Source organism: Sphaeramia orbicularis, chromosome 16 (assembly GCF_902148855.1).
Source record: "Sphaeramia orbicularis chromosome 16, fSphaOr1.1, whole genome shotgun sequence".
Classification (NCBI taxonomy): domain Eukaryota; kingdom Metazoa; phylum Chordata; class Actinopteri; order Kurtiformes; family Apogonidae; genus Sphaeramia; species Sphaeramia orbicularis.
In genome coordinates this window covers 57,116,554-57,139,556 of record NC_043972.1, presented here as the reverse complement: position 1 = coordinate 57,139,556, position 23,003 = coordinate 57,116,554, and the positions used below count along the sequence as shown (strand labels likewise).

Below are 23,003 nucleotides of genomic sequence, written 5' to 3'. Positions count from 1 at the left end.
ATCCACTGTTAGTACTTGTATTTGTAGTAGTAGTATATCCACTGTTAATACTTGTATTTGTAGTAGTAGTATATCCACTGTTAATACTTGTAGTTGTAGTAGTAGTATATCTGCTGTTAATACTTGTATTTGTAGTAGTAGTATATCCACTGTTAATACTTGTATTTGTCGTCGTAGTATATCTACTGTTATTACTTGTATTTGTAGTAGTAGTATATCCACTGTTAATACTTGTATTTGTAGTCGTAGTATATCCGCTGTTAATACTTGTAGTTGTAGTAGTAGTATATCCACTGTTAATACTTGTATTTGTAGTAGTAGTATATCCGCTGTTAATACTTGTATTTGTAGTCGTAGTATATCCGCTGTTAATACTTGTATTTGTAGTAGTAGTATATCCACTGTTAATACTTGTATTTGTAGTAGTAGTATATCCACTGTTAGTACTTGTATTTGTAGTAGTAGTATATCCGCTGTTAATACTTGTATTTGTAGTAGTAATATATCTACTGTTAATACTTGTAGTTGTAATAGTAGTATATCTGCTGTTAATACTTGTATTTGTAGTCATAGTATATCCACTGTTAATACTTGTATTTGTAGTAGTAGTATATCCACTGTTAATACTTGTATTTGTAGTAGTAGTATATCCACTGTTAGTACTTGTATTTGTAGTAGTAGTATATCCACTGTTAATACTTGTATTTGTAGTAGTAGTATATCCGCTGTTAATACTTGTAGTTGTAATAGTAGTATATCTGCTGTTAATACTTGTATTTGTAGTGGTAGTATATCCGCTGTTAATACTTGTAGTTGTAATAGTAGTATATCTGCTGTTAATACTTGTATTTGTAGTAGTAGTATATCTGCTGTTAATACTTGTATTTGTAGTGGTAGTATATCCACTGTTAATACTTGTAGTTGTAATAGTAGTATATCTGCTGTTAATACTTGTATTTGTAGTAGTAGTATATCCACTGTTAGTACTTGTATTTGTAGTAGCAGTATATCCACTGTTAGTACTTGTATTTGTAGTAGTAGTATATCCACTGTTAGTACTTGTATTTGTAGTAGTAGTATATCCGCTGGTAGTACTTGTATTTGTAGTGGTAGTATATTTACTGTTAATACTTGTATTTGTAGTAGTAGTATATCTGCTGTTAATACTTGTATTTGTAGTAGTAGTATATCCACTGTTAATACTTGTAGTTGTAATAGTAGTATATCTGCTGTTAATACTTGTATTTGTAGTAGTAGTATATCCACTGTTAATACTTGTAGTTGTAGTAGTAGTATATCCACTGTTAATACTTGTATTTGTAGTAGTAGTATATCCCCTGTTAATACTTGTAGTTGTAATAGTAGTATATCTGCTGTTAATACTTGTATTTGTAGTCGTAGTATATCCACTGTTAATACTGGTATTTGTAGTAGTAGTATATCCACTGTTAATACTTGTAGTTGTAGTCGTAGTATATCCACTGTTAATACTTGTATTTGTAGTAGTAGTATATCCACTGTTAATACTTGTATTTGTAGTAGTAGTATATCCACTGTTAGTACTTGTATTTGTAGTAGTAGTATATCCACTGTTAATACTTGTATTTGTAGTAGTAGTATATCCACTGTTAATACTTGTAGTTGTAGTAGTAGTATATCTGCTGTTAATACTTGTATTTGTAGTAGTAGTATATCCACTGTTAATACTTGTATTTGTCGTCGTAGTATATCTACTGTTATTACTTGTATTTGTAGTAGTAGTATATCCACTGTTAATACTTGTATTTGTAGTAGTAGTATATCCACTGTTAGTACTTGTATTTGTAGTAGTAGTATATCCACTGTTAATACTTGTATTTGTAGTAGTAATATATCTACTGTTAATACTTGTATTTGTAGTAGTAGTATATCTGCTGTTAATACTTGTATTTGTAGTAGTAGTATATCCGATGTTAATACTTGTAGTTGTAATAGTAGTATATCTGCTGTTAATACTTGTATTTGTAGTAGTAGTATATCAACTGTTAATACTTGTATTTGTAGTAGTAGTATATCCGCTGTTAATACTTGTAGTTGTAATAGTAGTATATCTGCTGTTAATACTTGTATTTGTAGTAGTAGTATATCCACTGTTAATACTTGTAGTTGTAGTAGTAGTATATCGACTGTTAATACTTGTAGTTGTAATAGTAGTATACCTGCTGTTAATACTTATATTTGTAGTAGTAGTATATCTACTGTTATTACTTGTATTTGTAGTAGTAGTATATCCACTGTTAATACTTGTATTTGTAGTAGTAGTATATCCACTGTTAATACTTTTAGTTGTAGTAGTAGTATATCCACTGTTAATACTTGTATTTGTAGTAGTAGTAGTATATCCACTGTTAATACTTGTATTTGTAGTAGTAGTATATCCACTGTTAATACTTGTATTTGTAGTAGTAGTATATCCACTGTTAATACTTGTATTTGTAGTAGTAGTATATCCACTGTTAATACTTGTATTTGTAGTCGTAGTATATCCACTGTTAATACTTGTATTTGTAGTAGTAGTATATCCGCTGTTAATACTTGTATTTGTAGTAGTAGTATATCTGCTGTTAATACTTGTATTTGTAGTAGTAGTATATCTGCTGTTAGTACTTGTATTTGTAGTAGTAGTATATCCGCTGTTAATACTTGTATTTTTAGTAGTAGTATATCTGCTGTTAATACTTGTATTTGTAGTAGTAGTATATCCACTGTTAATACTTGTATTTGTAGTCGTAGTATATCCACTGTTAATACTTGTATTTGTAGTCATAGTATATCCACTGTTAATACTTGTATTTGTAGTAGTAGTATATCCACTGTTAATACTTGTATTTGTAGTAGTAGTATATCCACTGTTAGTACTTGTATTTGTAGTAGTAGTATATCCACTGTTAATACTTGTATTTGTAGTAGTAGTATTTCCGCTGTTAATACTTGTAGTTGTAATAGTAGTATATCTGCTGTTAATACTTGTATTTGTAGTAGTAGTATATCCGCTATTAATACTTGTATTTGTTGTAGTAGTATATCCACTGTTAATACTTGTAGTTGTAATAGTAGTATATCTGCTGTTAATACTTGTATTTGTAGTAGTAGTATATCCACTGTTAATACTTGTAGTTGTAATAGTAGTATATCTGCTGTTAATACTTGTATTTGTAGTAGTAGTATATCTGCTGTTAATACTTGTATTTGTAGTGGTAGTATATCCACTGTTAATACTTGTAGTTGTAATAGTAGTATATCTGCTGTTAATACTTGTATTTGTAGTAGTAGTATATCCACTGTTAGTACTTGTATTTGTAGTAGCAGTATATCCACTGTTAGTACTTGTATTTGTAGTAGTAGTATATCCACTGTTAATACTTGTATTTGTAGTAGTAGTATATCCGCTGTTAGTACTTGTATTTGTAGTGGTAGTATATCCACTGTTAATACTTGTATTTGTAGTAGTAGTATATCTGCTGTTAATACTTGTATTTGTAGTAGTAGTATATCCACTGTTAATACTTGTAGTTGTAATAGTAGTATATCTGCTGTTAATACTTGTATTTGTAGTAGTAATATATCTACTGTTAATACTTGTATTTGTAGTCGTAGTATATCCACTGTTAATACTTGTATTTGTAGTAGTAGTATATCCGCTGTTAATACTTGTAGTTGTAATAGTAGTATATCTGCTGTTAATACTTGTATTTGTAGTAGTAGTATATCCACTGTTAATACTTGTATTTGTAGTAGTAGTATATCCACTGTTAATACTTGTAGTTGTAGTAGTAGTATATCTTCTGTTAATACTTGTATTTGTAGTAGTAGTATATCCACTGTTAATACTTGTATTTGTAGTAGTAATATATCTACTGTTAATACTTGTATTTGTAGTCGTAGTATATCCACTGTTAATACTTGTATTTGTAGTAGTAGTATATCCGCTGTTAATACTTGTATTTGTAGTAGTAGTATATCCACTGTTAATACTTGTATTTGTAGTAGTAGTATATCCACTGTTAATACTTGTATTTGTAGTAGCAGTATATCCACTGTTAATACTTGTAGTTGTAGTAGTAGTATATCCACTGTTAATACTTGTATTTGTAGTAGTAGTATATCCCCTGTTAATACTTGTAGTTGTAATAGTAGTATATCTGCTGTTAATATTTGTATTTGTAGTAGTAGTATATCCACTGTTAATACTTGTATTTGTAGTAGTAGTATATCCACTGTTAATACTTGTAGTAGTAGTATATCTGCTGTTAATACTTGTATTTGTAGTAGTAGTATATCCACTGTTAATACTTGTATTTGTAGTCGTAGTATATCCACTGTTAATACTTGTATTTGTTGTAGTAGTATATCCACTGTTAGTACTTGTATTTGTAGTCGTAGTATATCCACTGTTAATACTTGTATTTGTAGTAGTAGTATATCCACTGTTAATACTTGTATTTGTAGTAGTAGTATATCCACTGTTAATACTTGTATTTGTAGTAGTAGTATATCCACTGTTAATACTTGTATTTGTAGTAGTAGTATCCACTGTTAGTACTTGTATTTGTAGTAGTAGTATATCCACTGTTAATACTTGTATTTGTAGTAGTAGTATATCTGCTGTTAATACTTGTATTTGTAGTAGTAGTATATCCGCTGTTAATACTTGTATTTGTAGTAGTAGTATATCCACTGTTAATACTTGTATTTGTAGTAGTAGTATATCTGCTGTTAATACTTGTATTTGTAGTAGTAGTATATCCACTGTTAATACTTGTATTTGTAGTAGTAGTATATCCGCTGTTAATACTTGTAGTTGTAATAGTAGTATATCTGCTGTTAATACTTGTATTTGTAGTAGTAGTATATCCGCTGTTAATACTTGTATTTGTAGTAGTAGTATATCCACTGTTAATACTTGTATTTGTAGTCGTAGTATATCCACTGTTAATACTTGTATTTGTAGTAGTAGTATATCCACTGTTAATACTTGTATTTGTAGTAGTATTATATCCACTGTTAGTACTTGTATTTGTAGTAGTAGTATATCCACTGTTAATACTTGTATTTGTAGTAGTAGTATATCCACTGTTAATACTTGTATTTGTAGTAGTAGTATATCCACTGTTAATACTTGTATTTGTAGTCGTAGTATATCCACTGTTAATACTTGTATTTGTAGTAGTAGTATATCCACTGTTAATACTTGTATTTGTAGTAGTAATATATCTACTGTTAATACTTGTATTTGTAGTAGTAGTATATCCACTGTTAATATTGTATTTGTAGTAGTAGTATATCCGCTGTTAATACTTGTAGTTGTAATAGTAGTATATCCACTGTTAATACTTGTATTTGTAGAAGTAGTATATCCACTGTTAATACTTGTATTTGTAGTAGTAGTATATCCACTGTTAATACTTGTATTTGTAGTAGTAATATATCTATTGTTAATACTTGTATTTGTAGTAGTAGTATATCCACTGTTAATACTTGTATTTGTAGTAGTAGTATATCCACTGTTAATACTTGTATTTGTAGTAGTAGTATATCCACTGTTAATACTTGTATTTGTAGTCGTAGTATATCCACTGTTAATACTTGTATTTGTAGTAGTAGTATATCCACTGTTAATACTTGTATTTGTAGTAGTAATATATCTACTGTTAATACTTGTATTTGTAGTAGTAGTATATCCACTGTTAATACTTGTATTTGTAGTAGTAGTATATCCACTGTTAATACTTGTATTTGTAGTAGTAGTATATCTGCTGTTAATACTTGTATTTGTAGTAGTAGTATATCCACTGTTAGTACTTGTATTTGTAGTAGTAGTATATCCACTGTTAATACTTGTAGTTGTAGTAGTAGTATATCTGCTGTTAATACTTGTATTTGTAGTAGTAGTATATCCGCTGTTAATACTTGTATTTGTAGTCGTAGTATATCCACTGTTAATACTTGTATTTGTAGTAGTAGTATATCCACTGTTAATACTTGTATTTGTAGTAGTAGTATATCCACTGTTAGTACTTGTATTTGTAGTAGTAGTATATCCACTGTTAATACTTGTATTTGTAGTAGTAATATATCTACTGTTAATACTTGTAGTTGTAATAGTAGTATATCTGCTGTTAATACTTGTATTTGTAGTAGTAGTATATCCACTGTTAATACTTGTATTTGTAGTCATAGTATATCCACTGTTAATACTTGTATTTGTAGTAGTAGTATATCCACTGTTAATACTTGTATTTGTAGTAGTAGTATATCCACTGTTAGTACTTGTATTTGTAGTAGTAGTATATCCACTGTTAATACTTGTATTTGTAGTAGTAGTATATCCGCTGTTAATACTTGTAGTTGTAATAGTAGTATATCTGCTGTTAATACTTGTATTTGTAGTAGTAGTATATCCACTATTAATACTTGTATTTGTTGTAGTAGTATATCCACTGTTAATACTTGTAGTTGTAATAGTAGTATATCCACTGTTAATACTTGTATTTGTAGTAGTAGTATATCCACTGTTAATACTTGTAGTTGTAATAGTAGTATATCTGCTGTTAATACTTGTATTTGTAGTAGTAGTATATCTGCTGTTAATACTTGTATTTGTAGTGGTAGTATATCCACTGTTAATACTTGTAGTTGTAATAGTAGTATATCTGCTGTTAATACTTGTATTTGTAGTAGTAGTATATCCACTGTTAGTACTTGTATTTGTAGTAGCAGTATATCCACTGTTAGTACTTGTATTTGTAGTAGTAGTATATCCACTGTTAATACTTGTATTTGTAGTAGTAGTATATCCGCTGTTAGTACTTGTATTTGTAGTGGTAGTATATCCACTGTTAATACTTGTATTTGTAGTAGTAGTATATCTGCTGTTAATACTTGTATTTGTAGTAGTAGTATATCCACTGTTAATACTTGTAGTTGTAATAGTAGTATATCTGCTGTTAATACTTGTATTTGTAGTAGTAATATATCTACTGTTAATACTTGTATTTGTAGTCGTAGTATATCCACTGTTAATACTTGTATTTGTAGTAGTAGTATATCCGCTGTTAATACTTGTAGTTGTAATAGTAGTATATCTGCTGTTAATACTTGTATTTGTAGTAGTAGTATATCCACTGTTAATACTTGTATTTGTAGTAGTAGTATATCCACTGTTAATACTTGTAGTTGTAGTAGTAGTATATCTGCTGTTAATACTTGTATTTGTAGTAGTAGTATATCCACTGTTAATACTTGTATTTGTAGTAGTAGTATATCCACTGTTAATACTTGTAGTAGTAGTATATCTGCTGTTAATACTTGTATTTGTAGTAGTAGTATATCCACTGTTAATACTTGTATTTGTAGTCGTAGTATATCCACTGTTAATACTTGTATTTGTAGTAGTAGTATATCCACTGTTAGTACTTGTCTTTGTAGTAGTAGTATATCCACTGTTAATACTTGTATTTGTAGTAGTAATATATCTACTGTTAATACTTGTATTTGTAGTAGTAGTATATCCACTGTTAATACTTGTATTTGTAGTAGTAGTATATCCGCTGTTAATACTTGTAGTTGTAATAGTAGTATATCTGCTGTTAATACTTGTATTTGTAGTAGTAGTATATCCACTGTTGATACTTGTAGTTGTAGTAGTAGTATATCCACTGTTAATACTTGTATTTGTAGTAGTAGTATATCCACTGTTAATACTTGTATTTGTAGTAGTAGTATATCCGCTGTTAATACTTGTAGTTGTAATAGTAGTATATCTGCTGTTAATACTTGTATTTGTAGTAGTTGTATATCCACTGTTAATACTTGTATTTGTAGTAGTAGTATATCCGCTGTTAATACTTGTAGTTGTAATAGTAGTATATCTGCTGTTAATACTTGTATTTGTAGTAGTAGTATATCCACTGTTAATACTTGTATTTGTAGTAGTAGTAGTAGTATATCCACTGTTAATACTTGTATTTGTAGTAGTAGTATATCCACTGTTAATACTTGTATTTGTAGTAGTAGTATATCCACTGTTAATACTTGTATTTGTAGTAGTAGTATATCCACTGTTAGTACTTGTATTTGTAGTAGTAGTATATCCACTGTTAATACTTGTATTTGTAGTAGTAGTATATCTGCTGTTAATACTTGTATTTGTAGTAGTAGTATATCCACTGTTAATACTTGTATTTGTAGTAGTAGTATATCTGCTGTTAATACTTGTATTTGTAGTAGTAGTATATCCACTGTTAATACTTGTATTTGTAGTAGTAGTATATCCGCTGTTAATACTTGTAGTTGTAATAGTAGTATATCTGCTGTTAATACTTGTATTTGTAGTAGTAGTATATCCGCTGTTAATACTTGTATTTGTAGTAGTAGTATATCCACTGTTAATACTTGTAGTTGTAGTAGTAGTATATCCGCTGTTAATACTTGTATTTGTAGTAGTAGTATATCCACTGTTAATACTTGTATTTGTAGTCGTAGTATATCCACTGTTAATACTTGTATTTGTAGTAGTAGTATATCCACTGTTAATACTTGTATTTGTAGTAGTAGTATATCCACTGTTAGTACTTGTATTTGTAGTAGTAGTATATCCACTGTTAATACTTGTATTTGTAGTAGTAGTATATCCACTGTTAATACTTGTATTTGTAGTAGTAGTATATCCACTGTTAATACTTGTATTTGTAGTCGTAGTATATCCACTGTTAATACTTGTATTTGTAGTAGTAGTATATCCACTGTTAATACTTGTATTTGTAGTAGTAATATATCTACTGTTAATACTTGTATTTGTAGTAGTAGTATATCCACTGTTAATACTTGTATTTGTAGTAGTAGTATATCCGCTGTTAATACTTGTAGTTGTAATAGTAGTATATCCACTGTTAATACTTGTATTTGTAGTAGTAGTATATCCACTGTTAATACTAGTATTTGTAGTCGTAGTATATCCACTGTTAATACTTGTATTTGTAGTAGTAGTATATCCGCTGTTAATACTTGTAGTTGTAATAGTAGTATATCTGCTGTTAATACTTGTATTTGTAGTAGTAGTATATCCACTGTTAATACTTGTATTTGTAGTAGTAGTATATCCACTGTTAATACTTGTAGTTGTAGTAGTAGTATATCCGCTGTTAATACTTGTATTTGTAGTAGTAGTATATCCACTGTTAATACTTGTATTTGTAGTCGTAGTATATCCACTGTTAATACTTGTATTTGTAGTCGTAGTATATCCACTGTTAATACTTGTATTTGTAGTAGTAGTATATCCACTGTTAATACTTGTAGTTGTAGTAGTAATATATCTACTGTTAATACTTGTATTTGTAGTGGTAGTATATCCACTGTTAATACTTGTATTTGTTGTAGTAGTATATCCACTGTTAATACTTGTAGTTGTAATAGTAGTATATCTGCTGTTAATACTTGTATTTGTAGTAGTAGTATATCTGCTGTTAATACTTGTATTTGTAGTGGTAGTATAGCCACTGTTAATACTTGTAGTTGTAATAGTAGTATATCTGCTGTTAATACTTGTATTTGTAGTAGTAGTATATCCACTGTTAGTACTTGTATTTGTAGTAGCAGTATATCCACTGTTAGTACTTGTATTTGTAGTAGTAGTATATCCACTGTTAGTACTTGTATTTGTAGTAGTAGTATATCCGCTGGTAGTACTTGTATTTGTAGTGGTAGTATATTTACTGTTAATACTTGTAGTTGTAATAGTAGTATATCTGCTGTTAATACTTGTAGTTGTAGTAGTAGTATATCTGCTGTTAATACTTGTATTTGTAGTAGTAGTATATCCGCTGTTAATACTTGTATTTGTAGTCGTAGTATATCCGCTGTTAATACTTGTAGTTGTAGTAGTAGTATATCCACTGTTAATACTTGTATTTGTAGTAGTAGTATATCCGCTGTTAATACTTGTATTTGTAGTCGTAGTATATCCGCTGTTAATACTTGTATTTGTAGTAGTAGTATATCCACTGTTAATACTTGTATTTGTAGTAGTAGTATATCCACTGTTAGTACTTGTATTTGTAGTAGTAGTATATCCACTGTTAATACTTGTATTTGTAGTAGTAATATATCTACTGTTAATACTTGTAGTTGTAATAGTAGTATATCTGCTGTTAATACTTGTATTTGTAGTCATAGTATATCCACTGTTAATACTTGTATTTGTAGTAGTAGTATATCCACTGTTAATACTTGTATTTGTAGTAGTAGTATATCCACTGTTAGTACTTGTATTTGTAGTAGTAGTATATCCACTGTTAATACTTGTATTTGTAGTAGTAGTATATCCGCTGTTAATACTTGTAGTTGTAATAGTAGTATATCTGCTGTTAATACTTGTATTTGTAGTGGTAGTATATCCACTGTTAATACTTGTAGTTGTAATAGTAGTATATCTGCTGTTAATACTTGTATTTGTAGTAGTAGTATATCTGCTGTTAATACTTGTATTTGTAGTGGTAGTATATCCACTGTTAATACTTGTAGTTGTAATAGTAGTATATCTGCTGTTAATACTTGTATTTGTAGTAGTAGTATATCCACTGTTAGTACTTGTATTTGTAGTAGCAGTATATCCACTGTTAGTACTTGTATTTGTAGTAGTAGTATATCCACTGTTAGTACTTGTATTTGTAGTAGTAGTATATCCGCTGGTAGTACTTGTATTTGTAGTGGTAGTATATTTACTGTTAATACTTGTATTTGTAGTAGTAGTATATCTGCTGTTAATACTTGTATTTGTAGTAGTAGTATATCCACTGTTAATACTTGTAGTTGTAATAGTAGTATATCTGCTGTTAATACTTGTATTTGTAGTAGTAGTATATCCACTGTTAATACTTGTAGTTGTAGTAGTAGTATATCCACTGTTAATACTTGTATTTGTAGTAGTAGTATATCCCCTGTTAATACTTGTAGTTGTAATAGTAGTATATCTGCTGTTAATATTTGTATTTGTAGTCGTAGTATATCCACTGTTAATACTGGTATTTGTAGTAGTAGTATATCCACTGTTAATACTTGTAGTTGTAGTAGTAGTATATCTGCTGTTAATACTTGTATTTGTAGTAGTAGTATATCCACTGTTAATACTTGTATTTGTAGTCGTAGTATATCCACTGTTAATACTTGTATTTGTAGTAGTAGTATATCCACTGTTAATACTTGTATTTGTAGTAGTAGTATATCCGCTGTTAGTACTTGTATTTGTAGTAGTAGTATATCCACTGTTAATACTTGTATTTGTAGTAGTAGTATATCCACTGTTAATACTTGTAGTTGTAGTAGTAGTATATCTACTGTTAATACTTGTATTTGTAGTAGTAGTATATCCACTGTTAATACTTGTATTTGTCGTCGTAGTATATCTACTGTTATTACTTGTATTTGTAGTAGTAGTATATCCACTGTTAATACTTGTATTTGTAGTAGTAGTATATCCACTGTTAGTACTTGTATTTGTAGTAGTAGTATATCCACTGTTAATACTTGTATTTGTAGTAGTAATATATCTACTGTTAATACTTGTATTTGTAGTAGTAGTATATCCACTGTTAATACTTGTATTTGTAGTAGTAGTATATCCGATGTTAATACTTGTAGTTGTAATAGTAGTATATCTGCTGTTAATACTTGTATTTGTAGTAGTAGTATATCAACTGTTAATACTTGTATTTGTAGTAGTAGTATATCCGCTGTTAATACTTGTAGTTGTAATAGTAGTATATCTGCTGTTAATACTTGTATTTGTAGTAGTAGTATATCCACTGTTAATACTTGTAGTTGTAGTAGTAGTATATCGACTGTTAATACTTGTAGTTGTAATAGTAGTATACCTGCTGTTAATACTTATATTTGTAGTAGTAGTATATCTACTGTTATTACTTGTATTTGTAGTAGTAGTATATCCACTGTTAATACTTGTATTTGTAGTAGTAGTATATCCACTGTTAATACTTTTAGTTGTAGTAGTAGTATATCCACTGTTAATACTTGTATTTGTAGTAGTAGTATATCCACTGTTAATACTTGTATTTGTAGTAGTAGTATATCCACTGTTAATACTTGTATTTGTAGTAGTAGTATATCCACTGTTAATACTTGTATTTGTAGTAGTAGTATATCTGCTGTTAATACTTGTATTTGTAGTAGTAGTAGTATATCCACTGTTAATACTTGTAGTTGTAGTAGTAATATATCCACTGTTAATACTTGTAGTTGTAATAGTAGTATATCCACTGTTAATACTTATATTTGTAGTAGTAGTATAGCCACTGTTAATACTTGTAGTTGTAATAGTAGTATATCCGCTGTTAATACTTGTATTTGTAGTAGTAGTATATCCACTGTTAATACTTGTAGTTGTAATAGTAGTATATCTGCTGTTAATACTTGTATTTGTAGTAGTAGTATATCCACTGTTAATACTTGTAGTTGTAGTAGTAGTATATCCACTGTTAATACCTGTATTTGTAGTAGTAGTATATCCCCTGTTAATACTTGTAGTTGTAATAGTAGTATATCTGCTGTTAATACTTGTATTTGTAGTCGTAGTATATCCACTTTTAATACTTGTATTTGTAGTAGTAGTATATCCACTGTTAATACTTGTATTTGTAGTAGTAGTATATCCACTGTTAATACTTGTATTTGTAGTAGTAGTATATCCACTGTTAATACTTGTATTTGTAGTAGTAATATATCTACTGTTAATACTTGTATTTGTAGTAGTAGTATATCCACTGTTAATACTTGTATTTGTAGTAGTAGTATATCCGCTGTTAATACTTGTAGTTGTAATAGTAGTATATCTGCTGTTAATACTTGTATTTGTAGTAGTAGTATATCCACTGTTAATACTTGTATTTGTAGTAGTAGTATATCCACTGTTAATACTTGTAGTTGTAGTAGTAGTATATCTGCTGTTAATACTTGTATTTGTAGTAGTAGTATATCCACTGTTAATACTTGTATTTGTAGTAGTAGTATATCCACTGTTAATACTTGTATTTGTAGTAGTAGTATATCCACTGTTAGTACTTGTATTTGTAGTAGTAGTATATCCACTGTTAATACTTGTATTTGTAGTAGTAGTATATCCACTGTTAATACTTGTAGTTGTAGTAGTATATCCACTGTTAATACTTGTATTTGTAGTAGTAGTATATCCACTGTTAGTACTTGTATTTGTAGTAGTAGTATATCCACTGTTAATACTTGTATTTGTAGTAGTAGTATATCCACTGTTAATACTTGTAGTTGTAGTAGTAGTATATCCACTGTTAATACTTGTATTTGTAGTCGTAGTATATCCACTGTTAATACTTGTATTTGTAGTAGTAGTATATCCACTGTTAATACTTGTATTTGTAGTAGTAATATATCTACTGTTAATACTTGTATTTGTAGTAGTAGTATATCCACTGTTAATACTTGTATTTGTAGTTGTAGTATATCCGCTGTTAATACTTGTAGTTGTAATAGTAGTATATCTGCTGTTAATACTTGTATTTGTAGTAGTAGTATATCCACTGTTAATACTTGTATTTGTAGTAGTAGTATATCCACTGTTAATACTTGTAGTTGTAGTAGTAGTATATCTGCTGTTAATACTTGTATTTGTAGTAGTAGTATATCCATTGTTAATACTTGTATTTGTAGTAGTAGTATATCCACTGTTAATACTTGTATTTGTAGTTGTAGTATATCCGCTGTTAATACTTGTATTTGTAGTAGTAGTATATCCACTGTTAATACTTGTATTTGTAGTAGTAGTATATCCACTGTTAATACTTGTATTTGTAGTAGTAGTATATCCGCTGTTAATACTTGTAGTTGTAGTAGTAGTATATCTGCTGTTAATACTTGTATTTGTAGTAGTAGTATATCCATTGTTAATACTTGTATTTGTAGTAGTAGTATATCCACTGTTAATACTTGTATTTGTAGTAGTAGTATATCCACTGTTAGTACTTGTATTTGTAGTAGTAGTATATCCACTGTTAATACTTGTATTTGTAGTAGTAGTATATCCGCTGTTAATACTTGTAGTTGTAATAGTAGTATATCTGCTGTTAATACTTGTATTTGTAGTGGTAGTATATCCACTGTTAATACTTGTAGTTGTAATAGTAGTATATCTGCTGTTAATACTTGTATTTGTAGTAGTAGTATATCTGCTGTTAATACTTGTATTTGTAGTGGTAGTATATCCACTGTTAATACTTGTAGTTGTAATAGTAGTATATCTGCTGTTAATACTTGTATTTGTAGTAGTAGTATATCCACTGTTAGTACTTGTATTTGTAGTAGCAGTATATCCACTGTTAGTACTTGTATTTGTAGTAGTAGTATATCCACTGTTAGTACTTGTATTTGTAGTAGTAGTATATCCGCTGGTAGTACTTGTATTTGTAGTGGTAGTATATTTACTGTTAATACTTGTATTTGTAGTAGTATATCTGCTGTTAATACTTGTATTTGTAGTAGTAGTATATCCACTGTTAATACTTGTAGTTGTAATAGTAGTATATCTGCTGTTAATACTTGTATTTGTAGTAGTAGTATATCCACTGTTAATACTTGTAGTTGTAGTAGTAGTATATCCACTGTTAATACTTGTATTTGTAGTAGTAGTATATCCCCTGTTAATACTTGTAGTTGTAATAGTAGTATATCTGCTGTTAATACTTGTATTTGTAGTCGTAGTATATCCACTGTTAATACTGGTATTTGTAGTAGTAGTATATCCACTGTTAATACTTGTAGTTGTAGTAGTAGTATATCTGCTGTTAATACTTGTATTTGTAGTAGTAGTATATCCACTGTTAATACTTGTATTTGTAGTCGTAGTATATCCACTGTTAATACTTGTATTTGTAGTAGTAGTATATCCACTGTTAATACTTGTATTTGTAGTAGTAGTATATCCACTGTTAATACTTGTAGTTGTAGTAGTAGTATATCTGCTGTTAATACTTGTATTTGTAGTAGTAGTATATCCACTGTTAATACTTGTATTTGTCGTCGTAGTATATCTACTGTTATTACTTGTATTTGTAGTAGTAGTATATCCACTGTTAATACTTGTATTTGTAGTAGTAGTATATCCACTGTTAGTACTTGTATTTGTAGTAGTAGTATATCCACTGTTAATACTTGTATTTGTAGTAGTAATATATCTACTGTTAATACTTGTATTTGTAGTAGTAGTATATCCACTGTTAATACTTGTATTTGTAGTAGTAGTATATCCGATGTTAATACTTGTAGTTGTAATAGTAGTATATCTGCTGTTAATACTTGTATTTGTAGTAGTAGTATATCAACTGTTAATACTTGTATTTGTAGTAGTAGTATATCCGCTGTTAATACTTGTAGTTGTAATAGTAGTATATCTGCTGTTAATACTTGTATTTGTAGTAGTAGTATATCCACTGTTAATACTTGCAGTTGTAGTAGTAGTATATCGACTGTTAATACTTGTAGTTGTAATAGTAGTATACCTGCTGTTAATACTTATATTTGTAGTAGTAGTATATCTACTGTTATTACTTGTATTTGTAGTAGTAGTATATCCACTGTTAATACTTGTATTTGTAGTAGTAGTATATCCACTGTTAATACTTTTAGTTGTAGTAGTAGTATATCCACTGTTAATACTTGTATTTGTAGTAGTAGTATATCCACTGTTAATACTTGTATTTGTAGTAGTAGTATATCCACTGTTAATACTTGTATTTGTAGTAGTAGTATATCCACTGTTAATACTTGTATTTGTAGTAGTAGTATATCTGCTGTTAATACTTGTATTTGTAGTAGTAGTAGTATATCCACTGTTAATACTTGTAGTTGTAGTAGTAATATATCCACTGTTAATACTTGTAGTTGTAATAGTAGTATATCCACTGTTAATACTTATATTTGTAGTAGTAGTATAGCCACTGTTAATACTTGTAGTTGTAATAGTAGTATATCCGCTGTTAATACTTGTATTTGTAGTAGTAGTATATCCACTGTTAATACTTGTAGTTGTAATAGTAGTATATCTGCTGTTAATACTTGTATTTGTAGTAGTAGTATATCCACTGTTAATACTTGTAGTTGTAGTAGTAGTATATCCACTGTTAATACTTGTATTTGTAGTAGTAGTATATCCCCTGTTAATACTTGTAGTTGTAATAGTAGTATATCTGCTGTTAATACTTGTATTTGTAGTCGTAGTATATCCACTGTTAATACTTGTATTTGTAGTAGTAGTATATCCACTGTTAATACTTGTATTTGTAGTAGTAGTATATCCACTGTTAATACTTGTATTTGTAGTAGTAGTATATCCACTGTTAATACTTGTATTTGTAGTAGTAATATATCTACTGTTAATACTTGTATTTGTAGTAGTAGTATATCCACTGTTAATACTTGTATTTGTAGTAGTAGTATATCCGCTGTTAATACTTGTAGTTGTAATAGTAGTATATCTGCTGTTAATACTTGTATTTGTAGTAGTAGTATATCCACTGTTAATACTTGTATTTGTAGTAGTAGTATATCCATTGTTAATACTTGTAGTTGTAGTAGTAGTATATCTGCTGTTAATACTTGTATTTGTAGTAGTAGTATATCCACTGTTAATACTTGTATTTGTAGTAGTAGTATATCCACTGTTAATACTTGTATTTGTAGTAGTAGTATATCCACTGTTAGTACTTGTATTTGTAGTAGTAGTATATCCACTGTTAATACTTGTATTTGTAGTAGTAGTATATCCACTGTTAATACTTGTAGTTGTAGTAGTAGTATATCCACTGTTAATACTTGTATTTGTAGTCGTAGTATATCCACTGTTAATACTTGTATTTGTAGTAGTAGTATATCCACTGTTAATACTTGTATTTGTAGTAGTAATATATCTACTGTTAATACTTGTATTTGTAGTAGTAGTATATCCACTGTTAATACTTGTATTTGTAGTTGTAGTATATCCGCTGTTAATACTTGTAGTTGTAATAGTAGTATATCTGCTGTTAATACTTGTATTTGTAGTAGTAGTATATCCACTGTTAATACTTGTATTTGTAGTAGTAGTATATCCACTGTTAATACTTGTAGTTGTAGTAGTAGTATATCTGCTGTTAATACTTGTATTTGTAGTAGTAGTATATCCATTGTTAATACTTGTATTTGTAGTAGTAGTATATCCACTGTTAATACTTGTATTTGTAGTTGTAGTATATCCGCTGTTAATACTTGTATTTGTAGTAGTAGTATATCCACTGTTAATACTTGTATTTGTAGTAGTAGTATATCCACTGTTAATACTTGTATTTGTAGTAGTAGTATATCCACTGTTAATACTTGTAGTTGTAGTAGTAGTATATCTGCTGTTAATACTTGTATTTGTAGTAGTAGTATATCCATTGTTAATACTTGTATTTGTAGTAGTAGTATATCCACTGTTAATACTTGTATTTGTAGTCGTAGTATATCCACTGTTAATACTTGTATTTGTAGTAGTAGTATATCCACTGTTAATACTTGTATTTGTAGTAGTAGTATATCCACTGTTAGTACTTGTATTTGTAGTAGTAGTATATCCACTGTTAATACTTGTATTTGTAGTAGTAATATATCTACTGTTAATACTTGTAGTTGTAGTAGTAGTATATCCACTGTTAATACTTGTAGTTGTAATAGTAGTATACCTGCTGTTAATACTTATATTTGTAGTAGTAGTATATCTACTGTTATTACTTTTATTTGTAGTAGTAGTATATCCACTGTTAATACTTTTAGTTGTAATAGTAGTATATCCACTGTTAATACTTGTATTTGTAGTAGTAGTATATCCACTGTTAATACTTGTATTTGTAGTAGTAGTATAGCCACTGTTAATACTTGTAGTTGTAATAGTAGTATATCCGCTGTTAATACTTGTATTTGTAGTAGTAGTATATCCACTGTTAATACTTGTAGTTGTAATAGTAGTATATCTGCTGTTAATACTTGTATTTGTAGTAGTAGTATATCCACTGTTAATACTTGTATTTGTAGTAGTAGTATATCTACTGTTACTACTTGTATTTGTAGTAGTAGTATATCTCCTGTTAATACTTATATTTGTAGTAGTAGTATATCTACTGTTAATACTTGTATTTGTAGTAGTAGTATATCCATTGTTAATACTTGTATTTGTAGTAGTAGTATATCCACTGTTAATACTTGTATTTGTAGGAGTAGTATATCCACTGTTAATACTTGTATTTGTAGTAGTAGTATATCCACTGTTAGTACTTGTATTTGTAGTAGTAGTATATCCACTGTTAGTACTTGTATTTGTAGTAGTAGTATATCTACTGTTAGTACTTGTATTTGTAATAGTAGTATATCCACTATCAGTACTTGTATTGGTATTAGTAGTATATCCACTGGTAATACTTGTATTTGTAGTAGCTGCATTCTGATTGGTTGATTACTCAGCCTTCTGACCATGGAAAGTCTCGCGTGTCTCAATAACTGAACGAATTTTTGTTATTTAACGAGCTGTTCAGTTATATCAGTTCTGCTTTTTAAACAATGCCCTTAGTATTCTTCAAAAATGCTAAGGGCATTATTCAAAAAGCAAAACTGATCTAGCATTTCCAGTGGTTCAATTCCCTACAGCAGCAGCACACTGATGACGTTTTCGAGCTGCGACGCACCGACCTGCAGACCAGAGGGATGAACTGGAGTCAGAGCTGGCAGGTTTTGTGGAAATAAAGTTTCTCCGTGACCCTCTGTGGATATAAGGAGGTCTGCGGAGGAGCCCGTATTGTTTTCAGGTGGATCTACATGATGGAATGGAGCGAGTGTTGAGTTTGAGCAGCTGTGAGACGGAGGAGTTGAACATGGAGCAGCATTAGTCCGGAGATAGCCCCAGGCAGCAGAGCCACAACCAGGAGGAGGAGAGTCCCACGGCAGAGTGAAGGAAGTGTTCCACAGTCCGACTGGATAGAACAGCACAGGGAAAACTGTGGAGGGAGGGAGGGGGAAACCGGCAAAGGAGAAGAGAAACAGAGGCAGCAGGTTAGAACTAGAACAGGTAACTCTAGTGCAGGGAAGCGGAGACGGTCACGTGACTTTAGATGGATTTCCTTTTCAGTCCTCGCGCTGCTTGAACATGCTCCGGTTGTTTAGTTAAAGTTAAATGTTCATCCTGTTTTTTATTCCCATGTCTCCTGTTACAGTGGATGGAAATTCGGGCTGTGTGAGCTGCACTAACGTCCATGAGCAAAGTTCTATCCAACATCCCATTCTGGTGAGTGCACTGTGTTCTGTTTTCAATAAAAGCTCAAAAATAGCCGTGGGTTTCAGCTTTAGCCTTTGAATCACCGTGGCTGCTGCCTTCCATACACACAACAACAAAAGCACCTCCTGATTCTACCATACCGTGGGAAGGGTAATGTTCGACTGCCCTCTGGTGGTGAAACTGAATTGGTGCAAATCACTCCTATCAACACATCCCTCTGTCTGTAGATGAAAACTGAATAATACCAACACAAGGCAATCACAGATTGTACTGTAGCATCTAAACTGACCTCATTATCAGATGTTTACACATGAACCACTTTGAACATTCAACTCTCCTCACCCCAAACTGTTCCCACAAACTTAGGAGCATGGAATTGTCCAAAATCTCTTTGTATGCTGAAGCAAGAGATTTTGGAAAATTCCAGATTTTAGTTTGGAGCAAAATCGTGCAGCCGTACATGGATGAACAGCAAACTGAAGTAGAACTATTAAAAAACAGAACAGCTGGTGTTAGAATAATTACCAACAACTAGAACTAATGTACATAAGTGTTAATACTACTACTACAAATACAAGTATTAACAGTGGATATACTACTACTACCAATACAAGTACTAACAGTGGATATACTACTACTCCCCATACAAGTACTAAAAGTGACGATACTGCTACTACAAATACAAGTATTAACAGTGCATATACTACTACTACAAATACAAGTACTAACAGTGGATATACTACTACTACCAATACAAGTACTAACAGTGACGATACTACTACTGCAAATACAAGTATTAACAGTGGATGTACTACTACTACAAATACTAGTACTAACGGTGGATATACTACTACTACAAATACAAGTATTAACAGTGGATGTACTACTACTACAAATACAAGTATTAACGGTGGTTATACTACAAATACAAGTATTAACAGTGGATGTACTACTACTACAAATACAGGTATTAACAGTAGATGTACTACTACTACAAATACTAGTACTAACGGTGGATATACTACTACTACAAATACAAGTATTAACAGTGGATATACTACTACTACCAATACAAGTACTAACAGTGGATATAGTACTACTACAAATACAAATATTAACAGTGCATATACTACTACTACAAATACAAGTACTAACAGTCGATATACTACTACTACCCATACAAGTACTAACAGTGACGATACTACTACTACAAATACAAGTATTAACAGTGCATATACTACTACTACAAATACAAGTACTAACAGTGGATATACTACTACTACCAATACAAGTACTAACAGTGACGATACTACTACTACAAATACAAGTATTAATAGTGCATATACCACTACCACAAATACAAGTACTAACCGTGCATATACTACTACTACAAATACAAGTATTTCCAGTGGATGTACTACTACTGCAAATACAAGTATTAACAGTGGATGTACTACTACTACAAATACTAGTACTAACGGTGGATATACTACTACTACAAATACAAGTATTAACAGTGGATGTACTACTACTACAAATACAAGTATTAACGGTGGTTATACTACAAATAGAAGTATTAACAGTGGATGTACTACTACTACAAATACAGGTATTAACAGTGGATGTACTACTACTACAAATACACATATTAACAGTGGACGTACTACTACTACAAATACAAGTATTAACAGTGGATATACTACTACTACAAATACACATATTAACAGTGGACGTACTACTACTACTACAAATACAAGTATTAGCAGTGGATATACTACTACTACAAATACAAGTATTAACGGTGGTTATACTACAAATACAAGTATTAACTGTGGATGTACTACTACTACAAATACTAGTACTAACGGTGGATATACTACTACTGAAAATACAAGTATTAACAGTGGATATATTACTACTAGAAATACACATATTAACAGTGGACGTACTACCACTACTACTACAAATACAAGTATTAACAGTGGATATACTACTACTACCAATACAAGTACTAAAAGTGGCTATACTACTCCTACAAATACAAGTATTAACAGTGGATATACTACTACTACCAATACAAGTACTAACAGTGGATATACTACTACTACAAATACAAATATTAACAGTGCATATACTACTACTACAAATACAAGTACTAACAGTGGATATACTACTACTACCAATACAAGTACTAACAGTGGATATACTACTACTACTACCAATACAAGTACTAACAGTGGATATACTACTACTACAAATACAAATATTAACAGTGGATATACTACTACTACCAATACATGTACTAACAGTCGATATACTACTACTACCCATACAAATACTAACAGTGACAATACTACTACTACAAATACAAGTATTAACAGTGGATATACTACTACTACCAATACAAGTACTAAAAGTGGATATACTACTACTACCAATACAAGTACTAACAGTGGATATACTACTCCTACAAATACAAGTATTAACAGTGGATATACTACTACTACCAATACAAGTACTAACAGTGGATATACTACTACTACCAATACAAGTACTAACAGTGGATATACTACTACTACAAATACAAATATTAACAGTGCATATACTACTACTACAAATAGAAGTACTAAGAGTCGATATACTACTACTACCCATACAAGTACTAACAGTGACGATACTACTACTACAAATACAAGTATTAACAGTGCATATACTACTACTACAAATACAAGTACTAACAGTGGATATACTACTACTACCAATACAAGTACTAACAGTGACGATACTACTACTACAAATACAAGTATTAACAGTGCATATACTACTACCACAAATACAAGTACTAACCGTGCATATACTACTACTACAAATACAAGTATTTCCAGTGGATGTACTACTACTGCAAATACAAGTATTAACAGTGGATGTACTACTACTACCAATACTAGTACTAACGGTGGATATACTACTACTACAAATACAAGTATTAACAGTGGATGTACTACTACTACAAATACAAGTATTAACGGTGGTTATACTACAAATACAAGTATTAACAGTGGATGTACTACTATTACAAATACAGGTATTAACAGTGGATGTACTACTACTACAAATAGTAGTACTAACGGTGGATATACTACTACTACAAATACAAGTATTAACAGTGGATATACTACTACTACAAATACACATATTAACAGTGGACGTACTACTACTACTACAAATACAAGTATTAGCAGTGGATATACTACTACTACTACAAATACTAGTACTAACGTTGGATATACTACTACTACAAATACAAGTATTAACAGTGAATAAACTACTACTACAAATACAAGTATTAACGGTGGATATCCTACAAATACAAGTATTAACCGTGGATGTACTACTACTACAAATACAGGTATTTACAGTGGATGCACTACTACTACAAATACTAGTACTAACAGTGGATATACTACTACTACAAATACAGTACAAGTATTTACAATGGATGTACTACTACTACAAATACAAGTATTAACAGTGGATATATTACTACTACAAATACAAGTATTAACAGTGGATATACTACTACTACCAATACAAGTACTAACAGTGGATATACTACTACTACAAATACAAGTATTAATAG

The 23,003-nt window shown here is 29.9% G+C and overlaps 3 protein-coding genes across 7 annotated transcripts in view; 2 read left to right on the top strand and 1 right to left on the bottom strand.

Annotated features, from left to right (window-relative positions):
* The window catches only part of LOC115435836 (uncharacterized), a 1,131,008-nt gene that overhangs the window by 307,416 nt on the left and 800,589 nt on the right, over positions 1-23,003 (top strand). The gene's annotated exons all lie outside the window — the stretch shown is intronic.
* LOC115436331 (zinc finger protein 658B-like) overlaps positions 1-23,003 on the bottom strand; it is a 763,626-nt gene that overhangs the window by 174,934 nt on the left and 565,689 nt on the right. The window lies entirely within an intron of this gene.
* LOC115436291 (zinc finger protein 239-like) overlaps positions 1-23,003 on the top strand; it is an 887,505-nt gene that overhangs the window by 339,978 nt on the left and 524,524 nt on the right. For 4 of the 5 annotated variants that reach the window (XM_030159108.1, XM_030159105.1, XM_030159115.1 and 1 more), the window contains one exon: positions 19,302-19,372. The gene's annotated coding sequence lies outside the window, so the exon portion shown is untranslated. Of the gene's footprint in view, positions 1-18,777; positions 19,190-19,301; positions 19,373-23,003 lie in introns of those variants that run through there. The other variant, XM_030159112.1, reaches the window with a different exon arrangement.